Source organism: Ochotona curzoniae, unplaced genomic scaffold, assembly GCF_017591425.1.
Source record: "Ochotona curzoniae isolate NIBS_2020 unplaced genomic scaffold, NIBS_Ocur_1.0 scaffold_461, whole genome shotgun sequence".
Lineage (NCBI taxonomy): Eukaryota > Metazoa > Chordata > Mammalia > Lagomorpha > Ochotonidae > Ochotona > Ochotona curzoniae.
This window is the reverse complement of record NW_024467120.1, coordinates 12,297,626-12,315,736: the sequence shown is the minus strand read 5'-3', so window position 1 is coordinate 12,315,736 and position 18,111 is coordinate 12,297,626. Positions and strand designations below refer to the sequence as shown.

Here is an 18,111-nt window from a genome sequence, read left to right as displayed (position 1 = left end):
GCTCACCCGGGTGGACTGACTCGCCGGTTTCTCGCTACACCCAAAGAGGCCCCCGCACCGCGTCTCCTTGTGGAAGCCTGCAGTCCCAGGACCAGAGCACCGCAGCCTCCACCCCACGAGCTGGACAGTGAGCCACGCCGTCGATTTCTGCCTCCGATCCTGAAAATTCAGAGAGCCGGCGGCCCCCCTTCCCTCCTCCGCCAGGGCAGCCTGCTCCCCGCACCTGTCCCCGCGCGCATCGCTCGCGTTTGCCTCCGCTAGCGCTTCCAGGCAGAATCCGCACCTGGAGCTCTCCGTCCACCGCCCACAGCCAGCTGCTTCAGGTGTTCTCCCACGTGGACTGAGTTTCACCAAGTTCTGGCTACTTCCTCTTCTCCAGGAATCGATGGCATTACGTGAATTTGCGGGATTCTGTCCGGCCTCGGTGGTACTTTTCGCGCAAACAGCGTGGTCCGAAAGAGACGCTGCTTGGAGGGGAGCGTCTGGGTTTTCCTGGCTCCTGCTCCTGTGTTTTTTCAGCCCCAGTACTCTACCTAGCAGATCTGAGACAAAGTAGCAATTCCAAATCCGGTGCTGGGTACAGCCCAGCGAAAGCGTGCAAACGTGAAGGCTCACACAGCGATGAACTAAAGGCATTGCTTTGTACAGGTAGCTAGAACTTCCTGCCTGTGTAACTGAAATAATATATCCGTTTAGCAAATCCGTTTATCCATGTCCCCTCCCCCTTGGCCCCTGGTAACCGCCTTCTCTTCCCTTCCGTGGATTTGAGTGTGCGAGCAACTTCACCTGGTAATTCTGATTTGTTTTATTTTGAGGAATCTCTATACTGTTTTCTACAGTGGTCCCACCACTTCACTTTCTCATCGCATTTTGCAAAATCCTCAATGTCTTCACAGACTCAATAACTTTTTTGTTGTTGTTAAAGTAAAAGCCATCCTAACAGGAGTTAGGTGGTATTTGATTTGCATTTCCATGTGGAGGAGTGATGACTTTCAGACTTTTTTTTGGAATATCTCCCGTAGAGAAATGTTTACTTAGGTCTTTTGACCATTTTAAAATTGGGCTATTGTTTTTGCTTTGTTATTGAGTTGCCTTCTATATATATATATATGGTTAAACAGTCTGTAAGCATTTTTTTCCACTCGGTCTGCAGGTTGATTTTGTTGCCCACGTGCTTGTTTGACGTAGCCCCACTTGCCTGTTTTTGCTTTCAATGCTGGTCATTTGGGTGCCATACCCAAAGAATCATTGCTTAGACAAACACCTAGAAGATTTTCCTTTGTTTTCCTTGGAGTGTTACAGTTTAGGGTCTTAAATTATTTTTAGTCTATTTTCATCTCTTTCTCTCTCTCTCTCTCTCTCTCTCTGTATGTGTGTGTATAAGTCTCTTATTTTCCTACCTGGGTCTATGACAAACTTTTAATGTTTTTGTGAAAAATTAAATGAAAAAATAATACAGATATTTGGCATGGAATCTTGAAGCCCAGCGGAATGTTGGCTCAACGGAGTTACCAGGACTGCCACTGCATCCTAAGTACCATCTTTTGTAGGTGTTTGGCAGCTTCATGGGCTAGGAAAGGAAAAGACAGGAAACTCGGAAGAAACACTGGAAGACTCAATGTGGGGAATCTTCCCTCAGCTTGATTTGGAGCTGAACACAGCAGGTTAAAAGCAGAACTAGATGTTGACTACGAAGATCCAATGACTTCTCGGTCCAAAGTGCGCTTCTGGTGACAAGATCTGTGTTTTATTTTTATTTTTTTTAGGTTTTAGAAGTCGGAAGTTACATCTGTCAGGAATTAAGATGTAAGGCACCTCCATTGAATATCACAAGAGGAGGGGTGACGTCTGTCAGGTGGGGTTGTAGCTCAGTGGTAGAGCGCGTGCTTAGCATGCACGAGGTCCTGGGTTCAATCCCCAGCTCCTCCAGATGATGTGGTGAGTTCACTAGGAATCTTAGGTTCTGATTTTGCATCCCTGCTAATCAGACATGACTGCTTCACAATAAAGTACCTTCCTAACTTTGAAGATCATCATCTTTTGTTGTCATTTCTCGATATTATTACGAAGCCGGGGTTGGGGAAGAAGAAGAAAGGGATCAAAATATAGATTCCCTGAAGTATTATGGTACCCAGAACTCCAATACTTTCCTATTGCCCGTGGCTTTTGACAGCCGCCTGAGAGATTCATTGAGGAGTGTGAAGTTTATACGGTGAGTTTACAGACAGCAAGGGGAAAGCGATGAGCTGTGAATCCGTGTCTGGCAAGAAAGGACAATGGTTCAAGCTGGTTTTCCTGATTTGTGTATGCTGTACCCCAGCAGGAGGCAAGGGAGTGGAGGTTAAAGGGAAAGAAAGTTCATTTCCCTACACTGTGGAGGGCCACCCGGAGGTGGCCCTGGTCGGTTCTGAGGCTTTACCTGGCTGAGTAGATTCTGTCCTGAGCTTGCGGCTGACCCCGCTTCCTCTCCTGGCTCTTGAAGTCGTCGCTATCATCGCTAAGACTTTGAGAAAAATGGACCTGATTCTAAATACAAGCAACTTAACGGCTATGTTCATATCCCCCAGCCAAATATCTTCGGTTACATCTGACTTTGGACCCTTGTTGTGGTTTTATTATTGTTATTATTAGTATTAATAATGTATTTAATGTAAAAAAAAAAAAAAACCCAAGTCCAGAGGGAAATGTCTAGGTAAGGAATTTATGGTGTTCACCAAAGCACCTGAATGTTACTCCAGCTAGATGCCTTGAGTTAGAGGACGTAGGGGGTTGACGAGTATCTTATTATTGTGTACATTTCTAGTAAGTATCTATTTAATACGAGGGTACTTCAAAAGTCTGCGGACATGTTCCCATGAGCTTTTTAAAGTCTTGGATGGAATTCCTAGTAGCTGGTTCTCTGTCAAGTGCAGAGCGTTTTCAACATTGGCGTGGCCGAGGCTTGGCTAAGTGCCTTCCTAGGTTAGGCTGACACTCATCCACCCACCCGCCTAAGGTTTAGCACCTGCAGAGCTTCCAGCCATGGCACTCTGCACAGGCTGCGGCCGAGGAAAGGAAAGGAGTAGAAGCCAGAGCCAAGCCCTGCTCCGCAGCTTAGACGTCCCAGTGCTCCCGAAACTGAGGAAAATAAAGCTGGCTGCACTGCCGTCCACTAAGCGAAAGGGCCCGTTGGTTTGGCTGCATCCTTTGTGCTTTTGACATAAGAAAGAACTTGCCGTGGAGGAGCCGGGGGTTGAACCCGGGACCTCGTACATGCGAAGCACGCGCTCTACCACTGAGCTACACCCCCTCCTACAAAGGGACATCGAAAGATTATCTATAAAGTAACTTTGGTTGTTCATTTTTCCGGTTGGAGGAATCCTGCTAGAGTAAATCGCATCATTGAAGCAGTGCGTGCTATCCTTCACCAGGACACGATTCGAGGAAACTTTGCCGCTCCTGTCGGCCAGCTCAGAGCTCCCTTACAAGCAGACGGCAGCTGCTTGCCTGGCCCGAGCCGAAACACGGGCTTTCACCAATACCCAGGCGAGGTGCTCCGCAGGCTCCAGGCAGCCGCCAACTTCCGTCGAACTAAACTGGACAATTGCACTTCACCCACGTGGTGCCGGGTGTTCTGCCAACATATACTTCCAAGCAGACACTCCCAGTCCTCCTCCCCTCAAGTTTTGAGATTGTCCTCAGTTCGCTGCACGCCGCCATCTCTAAGTCCCCCGCCCCAGGACTATACAAACAACTAATTTCAGAACAAATGCAAACACACTCTTAAAAAACCCCACTGTCCCTAAACAACTGACCTTATGCTAGACCGGGAGAAGGGAGAGGGCAGGCGCCACCGCAGGGCGGCCACGCAGGTCGGGGAAGGAGCGAAGCTCTACCACAATGGAGCTGTCGGCTCCACACAAGGAGAGATGGCTGAGAGGATGAAAAAGGCCACATTGTCCCTGGAGTCTTTTCAGAGTGTCGTCCACGAACGCCAAGCGCAAAGAGGGCCTGCAGAGCAGGACGCAGGCGGAGCAGCGGGGATGCGGTGGGATGTGGCCAAGCTCTCCGCTCCGGCCTCAGTTCTGCACGTTTTGTGGGAATGGCCCCTCGCCTCCAACATGCGTGTCTCGCTGCTTAGAGTGCTTCGGGTGACCCTGCCAGAGGCATGCAAGTGCTCCCTCGAGATTTGCACCAAACGGCTTAGCATTTGGAATACAGATGTTTGCTGGTGATGGAAAGAAACCTTGAAAGCTCTCAGAAATGGTTATTGGAGAAAGTGGATTCGGAAGGGGGTGTGTGTGTGTGTGTGTGTGTGTGTGTGTGTGTGTGTGTGAAACTAGAAGTCTTAGCAAAAACTGCGGATCTTTTAAATCGTTTCAAGAGATTTCTGATTTTAGTGTAGAACTCTTCAAACCCAGCCTTGGCTGTGGACCTCTCGCTTTCCTACCCAGCCATTCTCTTTCCGTGAATCAGTCAACTATAACCGGCAACCCAGAGCCTGTACTGCTCTCCTATTCCTTTGTGTTTGGGGGTGCTCATAACCGTAAGATCAGTAGATGCCAGCAACATAAAACTGAAGTAGCTCAGTTTTAAAGTCAATCTCTTGGTGATGGATTTACCTCGGGGGGCGGGGGGGGGGGGGGGAGCAGGGGAATGAATGATTAAAAGGGGTTTTTAAAGCAGGAAACTTGAGTATTTTATCGAGATGCAGTGCTGTTGGGGCAAAAAGGAATGAAAGTTCAAGATGACCCGTAGTCTCCCGCGTACTTAGGCTACACGAGTGTTCTACACGACCACGTAGACTCCATGCTTCAGTGAATCTACAACTGATGGTTGTCCTGATGCGTGCGTGTTCCAGTTGGGAGGACCAAGTCTACCAGCTTCACTATTTTGTTGCTCTGCTATGGGAAAGATAACCACGTGCTAGATGGAAGGCTACTGCTTCCCTTTCCCCTCTGTTACTTCAGGTGAATCTACCCTTGAGGAGATAACCAGAGCATAGTTGCATCTCACCACCAGGGAGAGGCTCGGCTTGGCATGCGTTTAGTCTCCAAGTACCTTTCATTTCCATTCACCTTTATCTGCGAAACTGTCAGCAAGACACAGAAGATAGTGCAAGAACCATCTGTGACCACATATCAAACATCTCAAAATCAGATCATAAAAACAACCAAACATGAGCACATACACTTCATTTACTTATATTCCTTGAGTCAAAAAGTTGGGCATGGTCTGGCTTGGCATCTCTGCAGCTTCCCGGACACCTGCCGGGATTGCCTGCTGCTTTGCCCTTAGTTCATGGCTGGGTTGGGCTCAATAATCCTACATGGCTTCAATCATGTGTCTGCCGTATCAGTGCCACCTGCTGTAGTTTTCTTCTAGTCGTTCTCTGTCTGTGCCCCAACTTGAATTCCCTCATAGCATGTTGACCTGAATATTCAGACTTGCTGTATGGCAGTTTCCAAAAGGGCTATTCCTGCAGAACTAGAAACTGCAAATGTATTTGGCCATTGATGAATGTAAATGACATCAAAATCATAGGCCTTCAAAGGAGAACCCCTTCTACTATTCGCACAACTGGATTAGGAATGAAACAGGGAGAAAAAAAGGTGACCATGAAGCAACATTGAACTCTCAATATTTTTGTTGGTGATCAGTTGACTTACCCATCAAGTCATGGAGCTAATTTATGCCCAACGTGGCGACTGCCAATATTAAAATGAAAACTATATAGTAAGGTCAGAAACTTTCAGTTCATTTCTTTAAAGATATCACCTGCTCAAAAGACCAGTCCTAAGTGGATTAGCATTCCGTAACACTTGTAAGGAGATATGATGTTTTCTGAAATCCCTTTTACTTAAAATTGAAGAACTGCAACATGAAAAATAAAAGTGACTGAGGTGTGCAATGGGACTTCTGTGCAAGTTATACTCCTAGTGACTGCACTGGAGACAAGCTTCCCGAGCTAAAAGCAAAACTCAGCAATGAAGTTTGGACTGATCACAGTGGAAAATGCCAGTGAAGAGTCAGAACGGGTGATGTAATTAGATGCTTGAATTGGAAGGAACGAGAAGGTGCTTGCTCCAAGATGGAGAGAAACTATTTCTTTTTAAAACAGGAAATTTTCTTTTAACACATAATCTTGAATTGTTTGCTAGTAAGTCTTCTGTTACAATTATTTTATCCCACAGGTTTGAACACTATATTTAACGGGAAGACTGAACCATCCAGTGTTTGTCACCGTGGGAGTATTTTTAAAAAATTTTTTCTTTTTAATATTGCTTACATAGTTGAGAGGGACACATGCCTACGTGAACCCCTCTGGTTAGGGTACAGAGGGTCAGGTGTGGAGCAAGGTGGGTGGCACAAATGTTTCAGTTTTTTCTCCTGTGACCACACAGGAGGGGATTCTCATTATTCTCAAGCTACATCAGCACCTGGGGATGGGAGATGGTCTGTTGTTGACATCTTAAAGACCCCAATGTGGGGAAGAGTGTTCTGAGAAGTTGCTGGTTTATTGCTCCGGGGTTGAGGAAATCTTTTCAAGGACTATTGGTTGACAAAGTTGATCTTAGTGCATCCACAGACCCAGGAACATGCTGCAATGCTCGGCCAGGATAGTTATCCAAACTGCTCTGCTTTCCATGCTCTGACAAGGCAGTCAGTATCCCCTTCTGGCCTGGATACGTAGTATACCAAATCCCCCTTGTGCATCTGGATATGCTGCCCACTGCACAGGTATTAGCAACTGAGGAGACCCAGTCCCGATACAGACACTCCAAGAGTGGACCACTCATCCATCCTGCGATTTTCCCTGTGGCCAGGGTGTGAGTCCAGAGGTTCAGTTGGTGAATGAAACCTTGCCTGGTGATCTCAGATTTGACGTTTGTATGTGCTAGCCAGTGAAGGTTCAGATTTGTTCTGTCAGCTGCATTTGCTAAAGCACATACTGGTCAGTTCCTCCTCAGTTCCATATTTCACAAGAACAAAATGGTGCTGGGGTCCAGCTCAGCCAACCTGCCTCAGACTCACTCTTCAAGCATACCATGGCCTAATCTGGGTGATTCCCAGGCACCAGGCTTGCTCCCAGCCTCAGTTTTTGAAGCAGTCAGCCTATACTGTAACCTAGCCCAGCAGGCCCACATCCCATCCTGCTCTTGTGTACACCCATGGGTGCTGCGGCTTAGCTCAGCCTGACCTGCTTGTAGACCCAGCCCTCAAAATGCCGACATGTGCTGCTGCCTTGTCAAGCCTGACCTGCCCCCGGCTCTGGTTCTTGTGCTCACCAGTGAGAGGCATAGCCTAGCTGTGGAGTGCCCACAGCTCCCCTGCCAGCTTTGTTTCCAGTCCTGGAGCTTGTGCTTGCCAGGGGGTACGGCGGTCTAGCCTGATATTGATTTCATCAAAGCCAAGACTTCTTTATTTGAAGCTTTCTGAAAAATAGTGCTGTTTATCTTTGGGAGTGAGCATCACTTTGCCTCCAAGAATACCGCCAGATGATGGTGGGACTTCTATTACTCTTCCTTGCCTTTCCAGGCTCATACTAAAGAAAGAAGAATTCTTGCGCAGATTCATGTTTTATTCCAGGTATACGGCAATATTTCATATATAGTTGCGTGTCCAAAGCATTTAATTTTCAGCCTGCATTATTTTTTCAGGAATGGTTGGAATCCTTATACATAGCACCTTCCTTTTTTCCACTGCTACTCTTTAGATTAGCACTTACAGCTAAAGAAGTTGCACGTGGATCTGCAATTTTTTGTCCATCTTCATTTTAGCATCTTATGTAATAGTGTAGAAAGGCTGTCCAGACAAAGAAGCTCATTATGGCTGTCCAAGTGAGAAAGTTCATTAATTTGATAGTGATCATGTGCTAAATAAGCATCTAATTTCCTTTTGTTTTGATTCTCATTTCTTCCTCTTGTTATCATGGCAATCATTTTAATTTTTTTTTTTTTTTGTAAGTTGAGGGGAAAGTATAAATAAATTTAGGAGAGTAAAAACGTGTATGATACAAAATGAGTTGTGGAAAAAACTGGAGGTGCTGGGTATCGAACCCAGGGCCTTATACATGCAAAGCATACGCTCTACCACTGAGCTACACCCCCACCATACTGACAGAGTATTTGGTGATATAATAGAAAATATGAGATCCTCTCTAGAATCAAAAACAGCAATAAAAATGAACATTCTGGTTACTCCAGGTATAGTTTAAGAACATTCTAACATTATGTCTTCATCTTCTTTTCCAGAATCTGCTATTTTTAAACATGTATTTTCTCTATGTGTTGTACATCGCTGTTACTGGTACTTGCAGCAATTATCTTTCTAGCAAATTAAAATAACACTCCAAACTCTCCCTCTTCTTATGCATGTTATATCATTATACCATCCTGTACTTTTTCATTTCATTCTGGTAGATCTACTCTTCCTTGTATAGAAAGTCAGGCTGAATGTTTTTCTTCAGCATTTAAAGATATTTTTATGATGTCTTGCTTAATAATTTCTCACAGCTTGGAGTGAACAAGGGCAAAGGACTTTTAAAATATATATATATGCTTTAAAGGACAGCAAAAGGCCTAATCTTTATAAAAAGGAAGTTAACCCTCTTTGAATCTGTCTTCAAACATCTCATATCATCTTTTTTCTTCTATTTACTTATTTATCTCTTGAAAAAAAATTGATGGCGGTTTTTTGTCATTTAAAAACGTGGACATTTAAACACACCTTTTTTATTTAGAAAAATGTAATCTGGTGGGAAGGAGTGAGAGATGAATCTTTTTTTAAAAAAAAAGATTTATTTTTTAAAATATTTATTTATTTTTATTGGAAAGGCAAGTTTACAGAGAAAAGGAGAAAGAGAGGGAAAGATCTTCCATCCGCCTGTTCACTCCTCAAGCGGCCTCAATGGTCAGAGCTGAACCCATCTAAACTCAGGAGACAGGAGTTTCTTCCGGGTCTCCCACGCAGGTGCAGGGTCCCAAGGCTTTGGGCCGACCTCCCAGGGCGCAAGCAGGGAGCTGGATGGGAAGCGGGGCAGCTGGGAAAGAACCGGTGTGCAAGGGCCGTCATCGCACCAGACCTGGAGATGATTCTAAGAATTTCCTAGTTTCATAAACTACTCATGAAAAATAACAACAAAACAAAAAATCAATTCAGTTGTAAAATGGTAAAAATGTGAAATATTTTCCTGAGAAAATCATTTCCCAAACTTTTTTTATCTCCAGAAAATAATAATGAAGTTATAGAGTCTTATATTTTTATAAATTGAATCTCTTTGATGATCTGACCCCATAAAGATTAGAAAACTCAAGAATTTTCTGGAGACAAAGAGGAGTTTAATTTCTAAGACTTTAGAGTGCTGTTATTGTACTCCTAACAACATTTTGGTTTTTTGCAAACTGGAGACACTTACCAGTCACTAATAATGAATTTCCATGACCACGCTTGGCGGTAGAACACGTCCTCCAAAGGTTGGTTGGCTTTTCATTGTGGGGGTCTTTGTTATTCACCAACCCTCTTCCCTGCTTCTTACAGGTTTTCTCTGATGGTGTCGCTCCATTTGTATTCCACTGACTTCAGCACTAGCCAGAAGCAAAATGGACGGGGGACCTTCTTACTCCAAATTACCAGCAGAAAGAAGCCGGATGCCACGTGAACAGAAATTAGCCTTGGTTACAAATTCTCAGTAACTTTGAAGAATGTGAAAGATAGTGAAGAGCAAAGTAGGGAGTCCTAAGCATGCTGCCCTCGGAGCTGTGCCTGGTCCATAGACGAAGTGTAGGAGAACAGTTCAGCCAAGATTTGAATTCCCACCATCCCTTTTGTCTTCCTCCGCCGGGGGTTGGAATCAACCAGCGTCCGCGGAAAGCAACAGATATTAAGTCTTTGCAAACTAACAACTTTATCCTACAGAAACAACACTTTGGGGTTTTGAAGCTACAAAATTCAAAATAAATCACTGAAAAATAAAGGTTAGAGAATCACCACGCAGGAAGCCGGAATAGCTCAGTTGGGAGAGCGTTAGACTGAAGATCTAAAGGTCCCTGGTTCAATCCCGGGTTCCGGCATGAAGACATACCTTTTTTGCCCAGTCTGAACTTTGGTGACAATTCAGGTTAGACAACTGAACTTTAGGAACCAAGTCTAATCCTACACTGCCCACATAATTTTCAGTAAAAGACTATAGCTTCAGTACATAGTAGATTTATACTTCAATAAGTTGTATTGCATTCTTAATCTGACAGAGTTGGAAACCAAAGGCCAATGTTTGACATGATATATGTGCTAATAAAAAAAAAAATGTACTAAAGTATGAGGCATCACAAAAGTGGCCCCTTTTGAGAGGCACCGCAGCATGAGGGTTGAGGGGAAGAACGCCCTATGACAAGGGGGTCACAGCGCGCCTGACAGCATCCTTGCACAACATGTGAATGGCTGCGTGCAAATCAAGCTCTAGATATGGGCACAAACATGGAAGTTCGCAAGAGTCACAAAATGTTAAACTTCATTTCTCTCTCTCTCTTTTTAAAATGTAATATCCTGTGTTTGCTTCCACAGCTGGCATACTGACACTGGGATGGTGTAAGAGGTTGGTCCCCGTGCCATTTCCAGGCTGACACACAAATAAGGAGAGTGCTCTGCATACAGGTGTGCATTTATCTGTCACTATTCCAAAGGGTAATTGTATCTTACAGACGATAGGCACCAACCTGGGGTAGACCCTACTGCCAAAGCCCAGATGGTCCTGGAGGAGGCACAGTTTCAGTAACTCCTCCCCAGAACAGAAGTGAAAGGTCAAGAATGCAGGATCTTCAGCCTCTGCATCTCACACTAGAACTTGCAAGCTTACTCACTAAGGTCCGCAGATGAGCCTCCCCAGGGCACACACACGTCAGGAATTCCGTTGGTAACTTGTCCCAACTGGTGAAGAACCTTCACGTTTTCCTGATTGCAGGGGAAACGCTCTTTTGTTTTTAAGGAGATAAGATATAATCACTACTGCTCAAGAATGAATTGTCCACAGTCCAGACCACTGAGTAAACTTTGCTTTCTAGGATGTGCAATTCCGAATGAGGGGAAGACAAGCACCATTTCAACTGTAGCTTTGACAGAGAAGAGAAATTCTGTGGATATTCCAAGGAAGTTTCAGAATCATAACAGCATGTCAAGAAACTCAGAATTCCAGAGTTGCAAGCTCATTCTGTTGTTTCCATCAAGCTTACATTCAGGAGGACTTCGTCTCCCAATCCTGACTGCGCCCCCTCAGTCTTCACTGTGGGTTCAGGGACCCGTTTCTGCACAGCTCAAGAGACGTCACCCCCTCAGGGAGCGGACTGCTTATTATACACTTCAGTGAGATCGACTGGTAGACATCTTTGTCATAGTCAACCCAAATTCTCCTTTATTTATGTGTTTGTTTGTTTGTTTACAAAACTACCTCTAGTCGCAATTCCCCAAGCACACCATGCGCCCAAGAACAGAACACCACACGGGAGATGGCGCTCTTTGTAGACACCCTGCCAGGCACCACCGTCCACAGAAGGCGAGTTAGTCTTTCCCGGCAGACGTTCTAAGCTCGTTCTTCCCGCCCCCTTTTGAACGAACAGGTTAACAATCCTATGGCCAATCTCTCTTCACCATCAAAGTTAGTCTTGAGTTTATCCGTGCGACCCTAGGTGCCTCCCTTACTTTGTGTCTGTAGCTACACTAGGACATAGTGGAGGTAGCTACAATAATGACTTGTGATTAACTTTAGGACAACTGACTTGCAGCTGATTCTGTTTTTTTGTTGTTGTTTGTTTTCTTCCAATGTAGCGCATCCTTCTGTCCACACGTGTATAATCAAGACAATCAAGCTCTCCTCCTATGTTTCCTTTTAAAGCCTTGAAAACCAGTGAGTGCTCAAGTAAATAGCTTTGTAAAACTTCATCACAAGCGCTCCACCTCTCCGTTGACTATGGCATGATCACAAAGATGCTCTCAGACCGGGGAGTGTCTTGGGAGAAAGCAGTCTGATGGGAAGGTGGGGTAGGTGCGCGGAGGCGCAGGGTGGAGGCGCCGGACCCCTCGGGGTGAAGCCCGGGGCTCGCGTCCCCCAGCACGGCCCCCGCGGGAGACCCCTAGTTCTCCAGTCCCGCCCCCTGGAGAGAGTTGTGCTTTTGGAAGGACCGCGGCCGGTGGCCCGGGGTCTCCATAGGGAAGCTGCGTAGCCCCCTTTGCGTGTTTGCCTCTGGCTCGGGAACCAGTCTGGATGCCCATGGCAAAGTCAGGCAGATCGCGAAGAACGGTGCCTCAGTGCTTCTGGTAACGCTCTTCCGCAGCGTTCGGTCGCCTTCCAGCGCAGTGGAAGTCCCAAGGGGGAAATAAAGCCAAAAACAGAACAGTTAAATGCATTAAAAGTACTTTCTAATAAGAAGAAAGTAGACTGGTAAATTGAGGGCCCCGTGGCTTAGTTGGTTAAAGCGCCTGTCTAGTAGACAGGAGATCCTGGGTTCGAATCCCAGCGGGGCCTTTCTGTCTTTGCATTCTATGATTCCTTTGTGTGGTCTATTTTCTGCCTCTGGACACTTCCCTTACTTTCCATCTCTTGTCCTTGAACCTTGGTAACAAAACCAGAATTGATGCATTCCCTCAGGATACAAGGAAGATAGTATGATGGTTTTGAAAGCACATTTTCCACTGAGTTTTTCCTGTAGTATGGCGTCAAATATTCCAATCTTCACATATCACATCACAGCCAATCAATGTATTTTGAAAATCATTCACTCATGTTCATTGATTCAAAAGGCAGAGAGAAGACAGAAAAGTCTTTCATTTATATGGTCCCAAGAGCCAGGCGCTGGGAGCTCCATTCTGGTCTCACGTGAGTGACAGATCACCTGAGTCATTGCTTGCTGCCTCCCAGAGTACACATTAGCAAAAGCCTGCACTGGTAGCACATTTAGGACTGGAATTCGACATTTTGATTTGGGGTGTGGGTACAGTAAATTGTGTTGTACTCACCGTACCAACTCCTGCACCAAAAAGAGCTTCTTCATAAAAATGCTTTAAATAAAAATGAGACGATGATCAAGGATATTTCCAACCTGCTCATCCTTTGTCGGTGTAAGGAAAGTGTTCACTATGCAAGCTAATTACACAGTTGTTTATTGCAGGAATCAATGCTAACGTAAAGTGATGGAAGGACAGCTTCATGAATAACCTGCATGTACAATTACAGGTGAGGATACCTGCATGTACAATTACAGGTGTCTAACTAGTTGAGAAAAAAAAAAAAACAATAATTTGCTACAGCCCAAAATCTGCTAAGACCTATTATAATTAGTTATGGTAAAATTATGACTGGGACAGAAAAAGCCTTAATTTAACAATTTGTTAAATTTTTATTTTGAATTTTTGAATTTTATGGTACAATTTCGTATAAACTGGGATTCCCTCCCCCAAAATCCTACCCCCTGACAGATTTTCCCCATGTATAGTCCTGCATATGGAGTTATAATTCCATCAGTCTTTAATTTAACAGTTTGATCCAGTGAAAACATAAGCCCATAGTTACGCTGCTTTGTGGAAAATATTTGAGTGGGTTATGTGTAATTAAAAAGTAATATCAGCAGTGAATTTGGTTCATTGCGGTGGACCTAACCATCATCAGTCCTACAAACTATCGTTAGGAACTAGAGACTGAAGGCCATCACTTGCCTCCTCACGTGGAAGTTCAGTGACTTGGCAAAAAGTTATGCTTTTGGGAATCAGTGCTGAGGCTGGACATTTTTGAATGGGAGGAATTGTTTTCAACAAATGCTGTCAGTTAGAAACCAGCTTGTGTTTCAGATAGGATAATGTTTTTCAGTGAATTGAATCCAAAATTACAGAATAAAACACTAACTTACCTTATGGTAAAGTCATTTTGGTCAAATAAGTCAGGATAAGAATCACAGTCCTTATTTGAAGGGTAGAAGAGATGTAAGGTTCCTAAACACTTAAGTATTTAGCAGTGGCCTCTTTATGTCACTTAACTTGGCTTCCTCAAAGCAACAAAGTACTTGCAGCAAACACTGAAGTTAATTCACACCAAGCCAATCCTCTGTTTGAGATAACTCTTTGGCTAAACAGACACAGCCTTCTATTTCCCGGAAATGTCTCACTTTGCGTTCTAGTCTCCCTCTAAAATATTTCCTCCTGTTTAAGTTTGAATACAAAATGTATTTTATATCGGCCACCGGACTGCACGGTCAATTTTACGCTGATTCATCAAGGTTATTATCTTTATTAGGTTCCCAGGGGAGGTGGGTACAAAGCTACTGTCTTAAATCAATGCAAGTGAGATGTCTGGGTCCTCTTTTCATGCTTCTATTGAAGCTCAGAACTCCTGCTCCCATCCTCTCCTTTTTTCCAACCTTTTTGAGAGGTGATACTCTTCAATCATATCCAGAGTCTGAGTTCAGGACAAAGAGAAGAAGAAAAAAGTGTCCCTGCACTGTTCTGGCTTAATTCACTTTGGGAATCCTGAAAGGACAATAGGTCTCTGTGATGAATGAGACTCTGCTACTCTCTCAGCCCACACTGGCCCTGTGCGACACCTGCTCCTGCACATGCTTGGAAAGGGCAATGCAACAGGAAAGTGGCTTGCTGCTTTGGTGGTGGCGCTCTCTCCCACTCTGGTCATCGTGGCCAGCATCCTGGGACTGTGACCCTGGGAACCTGGTTACGGCACCTGTCCTGTCCTTCATACCCCAGCAGGGTTCCAGAAACATTTGAATAGTATTTTCTATTTGTTGGCATATTTCCAATATTTCAAAGATGCTATGTACAAACATCTTTAGGAGTATGCTTGGCTTTGTTATTTCCGAACTCTTAGGTTACTTTGTATCTCCCAAGTACATCAACAAAGGCTAACTTAATGCTGGGTGGAAGGGCACTACTGCTAGGATGCACACCTTGCACCCTCATCCCAAGGCAGCTCCCAAGACGCCCAAAGGACACTTCCATTTTTGCACCTGAGAGCATTCCAAGGTGCGGGAAGCCATGCAGTCGGGACAGATGGAGCGAGGGTGTGGCTAGCACCGCTCCTCAGTTAGCAAGGCTACAAGGAGTTTCTGGCTACATGGCAAGGCTCGGCAGAATGTCTCTAATCACCTCATCGCTGCCTCACCCCATTGTATGACTCGATCACCTCTTTGATATTTCATAGAATTCTCCTGAGGGTGTTGTTGCTGCTGTTTTTCTGTAAATGTAGAATGATTCCTGTAACTGGTTTAACACCCCAAACTGATCAATCATGTTATAGTAAAAGAGTCTTTAGCAACTTAAGGCAATGGCACACAGCTAAAAGCATACAACAGTACAATTGAGCCTACATTATCCCCAAACATCCTATTATGCGCCCACCTTTGCTGGAGCTTGCTGTAATATAAATAATGTTTTCCTTAAGAAATGGCTTGATAATATCTTGGAACAGATGGTAGGAAAATGATTTGAAGCTTCTGCCTTATATTGGTACTTATATTTAGGGAAAGAAAGCAGTTTATAAAGATAAAAAGAAGTTTCTTGTAGAGGCCTTCTGTTTGTAGAAGGGCTGAGTGGCCCTGATCCTTTTCACTGCCCTTTAACAAAATAACAAAATACAATTAAATCCACACTCGGTGAGAGTGATGGCAACTAATGCTTCATTGATTATAAGATCTAGTAAAGAATCTATGATATATGCCTTGGTAAATTTCTCTCATTCATAGGCTTTCCTTTTAATCTTGTACTATTGATATTTTAAGTAATATTAGTTTAGGTTTGATGAAAATTGATTTTGGATATAAGTAAACCATCTGTCACAAGTGCTGCCAACTGTGGAGTTTCTGGTTTTAGCCGGGTGACTGCAGGTTGAATAAGTAATTGCTTGCTGAAAATATTTTGTCTGAAGTAAAACAACAATAATGTTTTTTAGGATTGTTTTTGTAATCATTCTTTTATAGTGAAATGAAAATGAAACAGTTGGATTTTGTGCAAAAGCTTGTGATGATTTGTGTATAAATAAAGAAGGAAACTTTTCTGAGGGGTCCATTATGGGCATCATGCCTTAGTGGTGCACGTCTTTCCTTCTTATTGTCTTGCTGATCCACACATCCTTTGCAAGCTCTCAGATCAGCTGGAGCTGATCTCCGGCCCCAAGGTACGAAAATCTCTAATAATTTAAAAATATCTCTGGAGCACCATGTCTCAGTATAATTTTGTCCCCTGAAGTCATGTTAATGCTTTGTGTAGTCAAATTTAAAAGTCAAATCGACACTGGTAGAAGGGGAGTTATTTAAATCTGAATACAAAAAGAAAAATATATGATCTCAAGTGAATGAAACTACATAGAAAAAAAAGAAGAGAGAACTAATGCAAATAGATGCTTTACACAACACTCTTGTTTTATGATTACATTCAAGACACAAAAAGACAGTAAGCGAATCCTGAATCTTACCTACTATGTTATTTTTTGTAGTGCTCTGAGTATAGTAATTACTACTTTTTGGTGTGTTTTAAGGATTGAACCAGTGTATTCATATAGTTCTTGTTGGGCTCTCTGTTTTCCGTACTACCAGCAAAGCGAGCAGCCTTGGGCCATTTGTCTGCCGAAAGGGTACAGAAACTGCGACAGCTTGGGTACAATGAGAAGAGATGGCTTTTCCATCTTGCTTTTAAAGTGTAAATCCATGCTAAAAAGAATTGAGGATGCTGAGAAAACTTGCTGTCATGAGAAAGAGCTACAAAATCAGCCCAGAACATCTTCCTGTGCCAGATTGTACAAAAGTCCTCAGAAGACGGTGGGACATTTAAAAGGGCACAGAATCTACCAGAAAGATCTTGAGAACACTGTACAACAAAACAAATATTGAACACTAGAAGAGTCTATGGACTAAAATAAGTTGAATCTGTACTGACAAGAACGGAAAGAGCAAAATAAAAACAAGAGTTAGGGCACTGTTCCTTTACAATTGCATGCCAGTGCATAAGCATGGAAGAAAAGACAGCATTTTCATAAAATATTGATTCAGGCACAATTCACCAATAAATGTCACTATTAGGGGCAGAAATTTGATGAAGAATGAAGACATTAATGTATTCTCAAAGTGTTTCGTTAGAAACACGTTTTCCTTATTGAAATGGTAACTTGAGGAGGAAGAAACACAGTGGAGAATACCTTAGCTCAAATGCTGAAGTTGACATGGTCACAGTGGGGATACTGACATCACACAGCCCCGGGCGAGAAGCTCGCGGCATCACCGCTTCAGCGCCCTGACCCTAACCAAAAACGATTCCACAATGTTCCTCCTCCGTCGTTTTACGTATGACCATCCCTTTCCAAACATCATTCGTTGAATAAACTGTAACATTTTTAGAGAGAAAAATAGGAAGACATTATTAAGACCCAGAACTAGGCAACGATTTCGTTGATTTCACACCAGAAGTTTGATGCATACACGGCAAGTCTGACTCCATTAAAACGACAAATCGGTGCTCTGTAAAGGACTTGCGCAGGATACAAATGCCAAGTTATTGAGTTAGAGAACAATGCGCGTCGGAAGTTTTACAATTTATGTATTTTTGCCTTCTTTTTTCCTCCAAACCTGTCCTCAGCATCAGGCTTGGGTTAACTGTGGCACACGTTTTATTTATGTATTTTGTAAAATTTTAAATAAATTTATTTGAAAGAAAAGAAAAACAAGCTCTTGCAGGTTTTATTAAAGAAAAAAATGCCAAGATTTACTTTTCACCAGTCTGTTCTGGAATGCTTCACCTGGATCGATGCTAGAAAGAGTGCACGTTCTGTAGTATTTTCTTCATGCTGTGCTCAATTCTGTATAATTGCCTCTGTAAGTGATGGACACCAGTTTGGGGCGATATGGCGTAATACTCCGTTTCAGATTTCCTCATGCCGGGCAGTTGTTGGTGCGGATGACCAGCGTTGCCTTGCACTGTCGGATCAGACACTGCTGGTAGCTCAGCTCTTGTCACCAGCTGCAGCCGCGAGCTGATGGATTCCAGCGACTTAGTCGTCCTCTTGGAGGCCACCATCTTCTTGCCTGAAGTGCTGGACCGACTTTCAACCTCGCGCCTCCATCAAGACGATGTGGCACGCAAGTCGAA

At 43.9% G+C, this 18,111-nt stretch overlaps 5 non-coding genes and 1 pseudogene across 5 annotated transcripts; 3 read left to right on the top strand and 3 right to left on the bottom strand.

Moving 5' to 3' along the window:
• The first annotated feature begins 1,857 nt into the window (after positions 1–1,857).
• On the top strand, positions 1,858–1,929 carry TRNAA-AGC. The gene has a single exon. It is a non-coding gene; the product is annotated as a tRNA-Ala (tRNA).
• A 1,288-nt stretch (positions 1,930–3,217) lies between these two features.
• On the bottom strand, positions 3,218–3,289 carry TRNAA-CGC. The gene has a single exon. It is a non-coding gene; the product is annotated as a tRNA-Ala (tRNA).
• A 4,729-nt stretch (positions 3,290–8,018) lies between these two features.
• TRNAA-UGC lies at positions 8,019–8,090 on the bottom strand. Its single transcript has one exon. It is a non-coding gene; the product is annotated as a tRNA-Ala (tRNA).
• A 1,889-nt stretch (positions 8,091–9,979) lies between these two features.
• On the top strand, positions 9,980–10,052 carry TRNAF-GAA. Its single transcript has one exon. It is a non-coding gene; the product is annotated as a tRNA-Phe (tRNA).
• Positions 10,053–12,422: 2,370 nt separating this feature from the next.
• TRNAT-AGU lies at positions 12,423–12,496 on the top strand. The gene has a single exon. It is a non-coding gene; the product is annotated as a tRNA-Thr (tRNA).
• A 5,231-nt stretch (positions 12,497–17,727) lies between these two features.
• On the bottom strand, positions 17,728–18,039 carry LOC121147821 (annotated as a pseudogene).
• Positions 18,040–18,111: the final 72 nt, after the last annotated feature.